Genomic DNA, 12000 nt, shown 5'->3' with positions numbered 1-12000 from the left:
TCAAAGGTGCAATACAATTTTTTTTATTATAATAACTACTAAACAAAACCAACATTTATTTGTAAAGCACACACACACGCACGCAAGCACAGACACACGCACCCACGCCCACACACACGTTATGTATATTTGTTCATTTATTTTTTCAGATTTTATTCAGTCTTCATAGTCTATTTCTATAATGTTGTTTTTATAATGTTGCTTTGGTTTGACCTTGTTTCTTCTTATATGTAATTTCCTCACCAATACTAATACTTAACACTCTGCTGTTATGGTGTATTTCATTCTATATGGATCAATAAACTCAACTTCCATCACACTAGCTATAAACCTTGAATCAAATCCTTTGCCAGGTTACGGGTATCAACTCTTCTGTTGCTTTATAAACGCTTGCATTGAATACTGTATGAAAAGGCTATCTCCAAAAAGCCTCTCTACTTCAAACTAGAAAGCTTTCCGCGTTGTAGAAAGGGGCATTTGAAAAGCAAAAAAATAAAATGCAACTTTTCATACATATTTTGGAGTGTCTGACAAATCTACTATATGTCAATGTTACTTTTGCATGACCATCATTCGTTAGACTTATAGAATGCTAAGTGCCTTTTAGGTTGTATATCATCAGATAACATTAAGTAAAGCCTACTGTATATTTAATGATCATTTGCCGTCAATTATTAGTATAATAACATCATTTTGGATAGATTAAAAGTGTCTTCTGATGTTCATAGAGCTGATAGAAAAGGAAATGTACTCAACATTTTTTCAGATGTGTTTTTTTTTAACATTTTACTTAAATGGCTGTTGGGCAGAAAGGCAGCTCGCTAACCCTGTGAACAGTGTGATAACAGTGAAAGCTTCGGAGGAGGGCTCGCCGCTCTAAGTATGAAGATTCTCAAGATTCCCTGCAGCATAGCAGCCGTGCCTCTCAGTGTTTCTGCAGCTTGTTAAGAGGGGATGCCAGGCATGGTTCCGCCTGCGTATATTTTCATTTAGTCTGAATGCTTGGCACACGGGGCTGGTAAACGGAGAGGCAAGGTGGACATAGACGGCATAGTTACTTTGCACTTGAATGTGATGAGAGAAAGCATTAATTAGCAGATCTAATTTACATTGCTGGGAGAGGCGGAGGGCAGGCGCGCACGTGGCTGGGCCGAGGGGCTGTAATTAACACCAACACACGCGTACATGCACACACGCACACATGCACGCACACACGCACGCACACACACACACGCACACACACACGCGCACACACACACACACACACACACACACACACACACACACACACACACACACACACACACACACACACACACACACACACACACACACACACACACACTTGATTAATACAAAACATTTTTAAGATTCAGTACTTTCGCTTTCTGTTGCTGACCACAAGAGGAAGGTTTTCACAGCGAGCTGAGCACGTAACTCTACTCATAGTTTAACAACATTACCTTTTGAATAAACAGCAGCAAACCTTGACCAGCACATTTTAATTTCTTACCATGTGTATCTCACAATGTGATACATTACAGCAGGTACAGCGCACATAAATGTCTATAGAACTTGCATCTTGTTGCCAGAAAAAATGCTAATGTCACATATTTGCTTTTATGTTTATTACAGCAACAGAAAAGACTTATGTAGAGAGGCACAACAAGTCAAGTATTCTCAAGAATGTGTGTTTGTTTGTTTGTGTGTGTTTGTGTGTGTGTGTGTTTGTGTGTGTGTGTGTGTGTGTGTGTGTGTGTACACTTGTGTGTGGCGTGTCTGTGTGTTTGTCCGCCGAGCGCCTCCTTTTCCAAGTATGGTCACTATGAAGCAAAGCTGTCGCTTAGGGGGCCTTTGGTGGAAATTAATGAGCGACAGCCAAGGGCAAAAAAGAGAAGACAGCTGGGCCTGTCAGCACCCAGAACAGGAGCAGCAGCAGCAGCAGCACCCAGGGGCCGGGCCAGGAGGCAGGGGAGCAGGCTGGGGGGGACAGGGGACCCTCGGCATGAGGAGACATGCACCGAGGTGGTAAGTAGTGGAAAACATTTTAACATAATATGTGCTGCATTGACCTCTATGGGGAAAGTCTTTTTGTATTCTTTTTTTTTGGAGAGAAATACATCAGAAAATATAATGTAAAGGGAGAATAATAAAACATTGTGGTATAAATAATTTATTAAAGGTGCTATGAGGAACTTTTCTGAAACTGTGTTATTTTTCCTCTGATGATCATAAATGACATGTATCAGCAAACGAGACCATCAGTGCAAAGAATGCTATTTTTATATAGTTTTTCATACTGCCTTTGTTAAGTGTACGCTCACCCAGGAACTACAGCTGGCCTAGGAAAAACTCTACAGTTTTTGTCCAAATGGGATGCAAGAATTAACAAACACAGAAAGTTCCTCAGAGCACCTTTAAACATTCCCTGGACACAATCTAAAGGGTCAGCACACCGAATATACAACTAGGCACCCCACTAAAATGAAGGGGAATAAACTCTTTTGAATGTCTATGTAGATTATCCAGAGTAGCAGGGTCGTTGCTTTTTTCAATTACATTTTTTTTTAAATTATTCAAAATGTTTATGTAAAAAACATTGAATTCTGAAACTAAATATATCAAGAGGTAGACTGCCTTTATTTCAGTGGGTTTAGCGTATTCAATCATTCAATACTCTAATTGTACTTACAAGATTGGTTTGAGTTTCACTGTAACCTTGAGTTCTTCACAGACATTTTAGATTGTAGATATTAGATGTTGCCTACTACAATGCTGTAAAAATGGGAAAGAGGGGTATCTTTCAAAAGCAGTTGCTGCAAGTCATGACCCAAGTTTTACCTTGCAGATGAAACAAGCCATAGTATTGTCTCATATTTATGTCTGCTAAAAAGGGGCAAAAAATGTGCTGGAAAAGCTTCAGTTAGAACAGTATAGAAAAGCATAATTAGCACTTATCTGTACTTGAATGGCTGGCCGTTGAGAATGGGTTCGGAGGTAGTTCATGAACTTTTTAAGAAATGTAACATTTTTGAAACACTCAATAAGGTTATCCCAATGAAAGTCCAATGCTATGAAATAAACAGATTTATACTTGACCGTCTCATTGAAACAGTTTGATATATTTCAAGGAAACTACGACAAAAGGGTTTAAATAGCAGCTAAAGAGCTTCTCAAAGCATAATAAATAAGCAAAATAGGCCACATTTCTTTCTTTCTTTCTATCTATCTATCTATCTATCTATCTATCTATCTATCTATCTATCTATCTATCTATCTATCTATCTATCTATCTATCTATCTATCTATCTATCTATCTATCTATCTATCTATCTATCTATCTATCGATCTATCTATCTATCTATCAATCTATCTATCTATCTATCTATGCATAGGCCAATGATAATTTTTACTGTTTGGTTTAATTTATTAGTTTTACCATTTAACTTCGAATTGAATCTATTGTATGAGATTTTTTGGCTTGGTAAATGTAACATGTCCTTTTCAACCTGACGTATAATACATTTTCTACATTTGAAGTTGTAAATTAAACCTACCTTCCCTCCAATACAGTACATTAATCACCTAAAAACTCAATTCTTTTCATGTGAATGTCACCATAGCCTTGTGTCAGAGAGCTTTCTTTTTTATGGACCGGTAATATTAATATATATATATATTTTTTTTTAAAGAAAAGCTGTTTACCATCATATGGCATGGTCAGTGTTAAAAGTTTTGTAAGTCTGAGTTGTAAAGACTTAAAGGGGAGAGTGACGAGCGAACGTGAATGCTAAAAGGACAAAAAAAAAAACGTAAGGAAAGAATTAGGTAGAGAAAGAGACACTCTCTCACAGTGGTGATCCGCTGAGGTATGCCTGTGTGTGTCTGTGTTACTGCTAATGGCTTTAGACAGAAAAGATGTTGAAACAAGACTCACACTGGACTGTTAAGAGTGGTTACAAGGACAGCCATGGTCTAACTGTGCCGCAAGTTTCCAAAGAATTTCCATAATATTCTAAAGATCGGTGGTATTTGTGTGAATATTTTTTCTTTGTGGGGGTTTATTCTGGTGCTCTACACCCGCATCACTCATAATACTGAATTAATTCACTCCACTGATGAAATTTTAAGTGTTCATGAAACAATTTCACCTCCGATGATCATAAATGACCTGTAGCAGCAAATGAGACCGTCAGCGAAAACAATGCCATTCTTATATATCATTAATGCTTTTTTTATATTGTTACAATGTGTTGAGTTCAACTGGTTCAGCTTAACCTTGACAATACCGAGCTGCTCTTCCTTCCAGGGACACGAGAGTCTCCCATCAATGACCTTGCCGTGACCATTTAGACCTCTGTGGTGTCCTGATCTCAGACTGCAAGGAATCTGGGTGTGACACTGCACAACCAGCTGTCTTTCACTGCCAACATGGCTGCAACAACCCACTCCTAAAGATTTATTATCCACACCATCACTCTGTCTCACAGTGGACTCGCTAAAGGGTTCGGTCCTTGTAATCTTTAGTCTAGGCTACTGCAACTCCTTCTTTGCCTGAACGTGCCAACCAACCTTTTTGGCTCAGTCACAATGTGGTAGCTCAGCTTGTCTTTTAACATGTTCAATAAATTGACAAAGTAAAAAAAAATTAAAAGGCATTACCGAACAACATCTCACACTAAATGACCACTCTGTCTGCTCCTACCAGTGGCACATTTAATCCAATTGAAGCCACAGGTACTTCCTTACCATGCAGCAAAAGGCTCAAGCCCATCTTACATCTAAAACATGGTCAAACCATACACCTCAGTTCAACCGCTAAGCTACAATGCTGCTGGCTTGTTGACAACTCACTCGCTCAGGGGCCTAGCGCAATAAAAATCAAGATTTTTTGCAAATGTTTGCTTTTTTGGCTTCACAATGCAACAACCTTCCAATCCATATAAGAAACTCTGAAACATCTACACATCTTTTCTGACAACTGCATATGATCCTCTTGGGAGAACCTCCTATCCAAATACAAGTTTATTTGTCCCCAAAGCGGTAATTGGTTATTTTTTTTATATACATAACAAGTTTTGCATTATACTTTTTATTGTTGCAGTTTAGAATTTAGATGGCTGAGGTATATGTTGGAGCTTTTATATCTGGCTTTTGGCTAGTGGTAATTTGAAACGGTGACCGTAAAGGCAAGGTCTTTTCAGATTTTTTGGGCACGTCCAACTGGTAAGAGACGCAAAACACTCAGGAGATTGACGTCTTGACTACCCTGCTTAGCCTTTCGCCACCGCAACCTAGCTTCTGGCTAAGTGGCAGAAAATATATGGAGCGATGTAAATGTATATAATTTGGCTGATACATTATTCAACAAATAGGGTAATAAATATTTAGGTAAACATTTGGGTTAATCTTTAGGTAAATATCTCGGAAATATTTAATGTATGTAGGTTTAGGTGATGATAATCAAATTAAATTATGAATCTATTCAAAGACGATCTCTTTATTACCTCTCATGGGATGTTAAAATAGCATTCACTGCACTTCGCTGCACTCCACTAAATTCAACGTCTGATCCCACCCACCAGCAGTCTCTGAACCTCCAAGGTTTTCTGTTGGAAGGCCATCAAAGAAGTTATTCTTTTAAAACCACTGCATAATGAATACAACATTTAAATAAATTGATATTCAGACCCACTTTCAAAACAGTGCCCTTGCTAAACCTGGTCCAACAATAAATTAAAATGAATTCAGAATGAATGTTATAAATTGCGAAAAGGTGAAATGAAAATGTTACCCATTGATTTTGGCCAGTCTTTTGTGAAGCCCTAAAATGAAAAAAAAATATGTTTTCTTTGTAAGATGTTGGAAATGTAAAAAAATGTTTGTAAAAATTAACCACATGAGCCATTTTAATATGTGGAATCTTTCATTTTGTTTTGGTCAATTAAAAATGAATATCTGGGGAATTGATAAAAGAGTGTGTTTTTTTGGGGGTTCTTTGTGTTCCAACTTTCTTTGAAATGGAGTGAAATTATATTTTCAGACATAAAAATGCTGTAGGTGAAAAAGGCAAAAAGAGAAACAGAGGAGGACAAGGACAGCAATGGCCTTTGAAACTCACTCAACTTTATAAAGAAATTACTGTTATTTTATTCATGGTTTTATGCTTTTTATTGTACTGTCTTGATTCATTAGCATCTTGTACATGTAATTGTACATTTATGTGCATTTATCTTGATACTTGATGTTTTTTTAAAGCTTCTATTGAAATACATTATGAATTTTCTAGAGAATAAAGTCTCATTGTTGCTTTTGTTCTTCTTGTTTGTGTTCCGTCTTCTTTGTATTTATTTGTCCCTTTTTTCAGTTTTTCATTTACACATTCCACCCCCTTCCTTTATTTCTTTCTGTTCACAAAATGCTTCCTCGCACAACAAAGCACAACAAAGACTTGAATGTATAATGTTTTCAAGTGACACTTTTTGGAGTTATTCAGATGAGACTGAACGGGGACATCAATATGGATTCAAGTACTGTGTATACTGCGCACATTTCTTCCATTCGTCATCAAAAATAACTCATTTGCCAAGACGAAGTCAACTTTTGTATTGTTTTAATACCGCCTAACTTTCACTGAATTATGTTATCATGAAAATATAAAGAGTGGCAGAAGTCTCATAAACATTTAGATCGTTCAAACACATTTTGTGGTGAAAACAATGGTAGAAACGTTCTATGGACGAGCCCCCAATTATGTTATGTCCCCAAAGTGGGTTAAGGTGTGAAACATAAAACCAGATTAAGTATGGCTGGAGTCAGATGGTCAAAATATAAGTATTTATTACTAATAACAGAGGAATAAACTTAACATCAGGGAGCACCAACCAACATAACAAACAAAACCATCCCTAACTAAGAAAACACACAAAACACAAGCCCATACATTACAAATACAACACATACATTAAAAGTATTAATGGTTATTATTATTATGGTATACTATTTATAGTACATTTTTACATTTGGAATTCATGAATTAAAAGTAGAGCACATAAACATACACATGAGACCAACATACTCAGCAGATAGTGTAATGTATACTTGTGTTGTTTGTTATTTCCAATAAATCCTATGAGCTGGATGTCAGGCGTGTCCAAAGAGCTGACAGATTGGATGAATGGAGTAGTGTAGGAAAGAAAACACAAACACACACACACATACACACACACACACCCACACACACACACACAGTCAAACAGCTGACAAAGGTTAGCTGTAGCCCATTTGGGGTTAAAGACTTGTTCCACTGTTGAGATTTAAGCTACTTCCTCTCAGCAGTACAGCTCATGCACACACACGCACACCAACACACATCTTCATTGTTTCTTGGTGTAAGTGACAGGTGTGTGTGTGTGTATGTGTGTGTATGTGTGTGTGTGTGTGTGTGTGTGTGTGTGTGTGTGTGTGTGTGTGTGTGTGTGTGTGTGTGTGTGTGTGTGTGTGTGTGCCGTAGCATACTGCCACAGTTGTGTTTTAGAGCTGTTGGAATGTTTAAGTTACTACTGCAGTTACTCAATGTTTCTACACTGTTATATGGACAGTAGATGTCCTTTTAATACAATATTAATGGTTGTTTCTGTGTTGAAATTGATTAATCAATTTTGTAGGACTGAACCTTGGTTCCTTTGTAGATACCAAATTAAACCACATAAACATCCAGTGTATTTAAAGTTGAACAGCACTTGCATTGGCTTGGATCCATTTTCTTCTGTGTGTGTTTGAGTGTGTGTGCTGAAATGGTTGTGTGTGCAAATTGTCAATAATTATGGAGTCCTTGGTAGGGACTAGTGGTAAATGGAAGGTCATTTTTCCGGTATTGCTCATCATCCGCCTAAAAAAAAAACCTGCACTTCTCCTTCACCGAGAGGGTAAGGATGAATGAGGCTGAACATGAAGCATTCTAACAAAAAAACAAACAGAATAAGTAAACACATACAATACATACACAACACCCAACCCCCTCACCCCTCCCCCCTCCCTCACATAAACAGACAAGGAATACAGAAAAAAAGGGAAATAAATAACTAAGACAAAATGATTAAGAAAATAAGCTATGCTATAAGTACACAAGAAAAGCTTTCCGATGTTTAAGAATCATATGTTTGATTAGCTACATCCTGTGTTGTAAATACATTTATTTTAAAATAATAAATAGGCATACAGGTGCAAAGGAGAATGAGATATTACTGTATAAAGATAGTGATTTGTGCATGTACAAAATGTATTGGATAATGTATATGTGCACAAAAAACCTAAGGACTGTTTACAATACAAGACGAAAATAAATAAATGTACCTACTTAAAGTGGGGGAATAGGTATTCAGGTAGTTTAATTAAGTAATTAAACAAAATTGAATAAAGTAGAAGCAACAATACGACTATGTAAAAATACTCTTTTTACAAGAAGATCTTCAAAATCTTGTTTCAATAAAAGTGCATCATAGGTTTATGCTCATAATAATCGTAACCAAAGAACGAAATAGAAACAGCTGTAAAATAGAGGAATTGAAGTTCAAGTGAGGTTCAAGTATCCATTAACACATCTAATTTGCCCGAATTGAGTGATAGCTTTTTGTAATGTAATAATAATGTAATAATTATCATGACATTGGGGCCAGGTACTTGGGGCCCTACGCGCACTGCGTACTCTGCGTATGGGGAGCGGCGGGCCTGCATATAGGTTCAGTTCCTATACCATAATAATCTGCTAATCATTTCATGCATTGAGCTCAAACCAGCATTAAGCCAAATGGCAGCGGCTGACATTTTTAACACTTCAGAGGTAAATATGTACAATTAGTCAAGTCTATTGTCCATTTTCAACCATCCAACATTAATTTGCAGTTTGTGAAGAGCATTCCAGACTCATGGGGCTGTTAGAATAGCTATAAGGGTGTTTTAGTGTTAAAAGGAATCTTGGTGGATAATTGGGAATGAAGAGGAATTACCCATTTTTTTTCTAACTCAAAACAATGGTCAAATTCACAGAGGCTTTTCCTCTGTAGTGTTGAGGAAAATGAAACAGTACTCTGTCTTGCTTTGGGTAGACATAACACGAGGATCAGCCACAAGTGGTCCTGGACGCATTCCAATACGACCTCTGTGTGTGTGTGTGTGTGTGTGTGTGTGTGTGTGTGTGTGTACATTTGTTAAATCTTAGGCACACCAGAGTCAGTTTTCCCCTCATGCTCGAGCTGTTAATTGTGTGCTAAAGAGCAGAGATGTTTGAATGTGTGTATGAGGGTGTGTGTGTGTGTGTATGGATTTTGTTCATGGAAGGCAGGGCGTGCTTGCGATCAGTCACGCTATGACACAGCCATTTTTGGTGCAAAAAAGTTACTTTAAATTAAGTTTCACTTTTGTCAATGTTTCTGAAAATGTGTAACATGTTTCAGATGTTTTATGGACAGTTAGGGAACTATTGCTGTTATATTGACTGTCAAGAAGTGATCAGAAGTATCTTTTATAAAAGTCCAATGTTAATTCCGATTCTGTAATACCGCCGCCTAACTTCCTCATTTGCTCCCGTCATATTACTGCAGCCACTAGGTTGCTGTCTCTTAAATATGAAAAAAATAAGTTTGTTTTTATATCCTTAAAAGAAGAATGACAGCATCATTAGTTTAAGCTTGCAAGTGCCTCAGAACCTGCGTCCAAAACAAAACTAAAAGTCCAAATTATAAATGAAAAACACACACAATTTTTTTTTTTTAAAGCTTTGAAAATAACTTGCTTCTAATTCCTTGCCATTGTAATGGTCATCATTCAGACATAATACTGAAATCTGACTATTGCAAAATACTACCATGACTTAATCTAGACTTAGCTTTGGTCTGGGGCCTATTGCATAAAAGTGGAATAAAGACATCCAGGATGATTGATAAAGCCAGCCTTGACAAAGTCTAGCCTGGGCACTTTGGATTAGTCAGTTGCATAAACGCCAATCCAGGATGTAAAGGGGCTGCTTTGTCAAGCCAGGTGTAAGTAATTCTGTTAAGTGCCAGCCCACAGCTTTCAGAAGTAGACCCAAAGATCGAACACAGATTTACTGATGGAAAAATGGAAAAGACGGCCCATTTTCCCACAATGCCTTGCTAGTTTAAACCGTAAGTCAGGGGGCAGTTAATTTCATACAGGAGATGTATTCTCTGCCAACTGTTCTTGATGTCCCTGCATTGTTTTATGATAAAATAGTTGAAAGTGAGCAGTCTGCAGGTGCATCTAAAAAAATGTATATCATGGAAAGTCCATTCAAAAAGATTCATTACAAGAAGTGAAATATGTCAGGCCTTTTTTTGGATGATTGATTGATCATGGAATAAAAAATCCAGTATCTCAAAATATTAGAATGTTACATACAACCAATCAGAAAAAGGATTTATAATACAGAAATGTCGACCTTCTGAAAAGTATGTTTATTCTAGATTAATTTCACTTTATGTGTAATGAATTTCTAGAATATATTTAAGTTTCACTTTTTGAATTCAATTACAGAAAAAAGGAATTTTTCATTGATATTGAATTTTGTTTCAGATGCACCTCGATATAGTTATAAGTACAAAGTGAATTTATTTGACCCACACTTGCAACGTCATCTGCCATCGATAATCAATTGTATAAATATAGCCTGCAATATGAACAGACTATCACATAAATTATTATAATTTATATCATTGCATCTTAATCTAATTATAATTAAGTTAATTATAAATGGTTCAGGTTAAATACATAAAAAAGAAGAACTATTTAACTAAATGACAATGCAGTCTTTTATGTGGTACCTTAAAACAGGCTAATGAAAATAAAGCAATACACGGAAGATCATGGAATAACTGTTAAACACCTTGATTTCAGATCGGAGTGACAGCTGACTGAGCCAATCAGGCAACAGAAAAAGTTTATCCTTTACGTTTACCCTGGTCCCGACCAGGCTAAACGTAAAGGATAAATCTCCATGGTAACTTATGTCCCTCCGCTTTTATGTAACCAGATCATGGCTAACGCAAGCCAGGATAACCGAAATATCCTAGGTTAATCCCTTATCCTAGTTTTATGCAATAGGCCCCTGGACTCAAATCGAACAGTAACCTTCGCTACTGACATTCATAACAACCCGTGAGTGACAGCCAGACATTTCTGATTGGAAAATTCCTCATTGAACCTTGGTGCTTCCAGTTCAATAATACACAAAGATTGATGGTTGAAAAGTGCCTGTGAGATGAGCTGAGCTGCACTTCAATGGGAGATATTCTGGGTTTTAATAGCTTCTCTGCGCCACTCGCTGTGGGGAACAGGTGTGCCGATTGTTGGAAGGGTCAGCCAAAAGGACGTTCGAGTGCCAGAATTTCAAAAAGGAGTACAACAGATTATTAGTACAAAGAGGACAATCCATGGTCATAACGTAATGGTTATCCCAATGTGCAAATATCCCTTCATATATATCTTATTTTGTTCTAATTTAAAGCACAAGTTGAAATGGTATTTTAAAACAGCTTTAAACGCTACTTATTTACTCATTAAAAGTTTCCTAACATGGCCACACATGCAGTCATGTAGATTTTGGGTCAGTGCAGGCAAAACATCAGATCCAAGTTAATTAGAATAACATGTATGCGCTCAGCTTGTTTTTTTTTTTCACAAACTCAATGGGATATTTTGATACCATTAAAAATGTGACATGGATTTTTAAAATGATCAGTTTACATGAGAAATAAGCTTATCTTGCTCCGTTACAGTTAGCAGTTATAATGACCTCTGTCAGCTGGAGACTTTCATATAATCATGTAAACAGATCAGTTCCAAATAAATTGGTGCAACTGACCACAAACATCCCAGCTGTGATTTCTGTCATTTCCACACAGACTATAACCAAACATATCGTTAGCGTTGGGAATCCCAAGTACTTTCGTGCTGCTGAATGTGCTGTTGTGAGAAAAATAT

This window comes from Ammodytes marinus, assembly GCF_949987685.1.
Source record: "Ammodytes marinus genome assembly, chromosome: 19".
In the NCBI taxonomy this organism is placed as follows: Eukaryota; Metazoa; Chordata; class Actinopteri; order Uranoscopiformes; family Ammodytidae; genus Ammodytes; species Ammodytes marinus.
Note: the sequence above shows the minus strand (reverse complement) of the source record.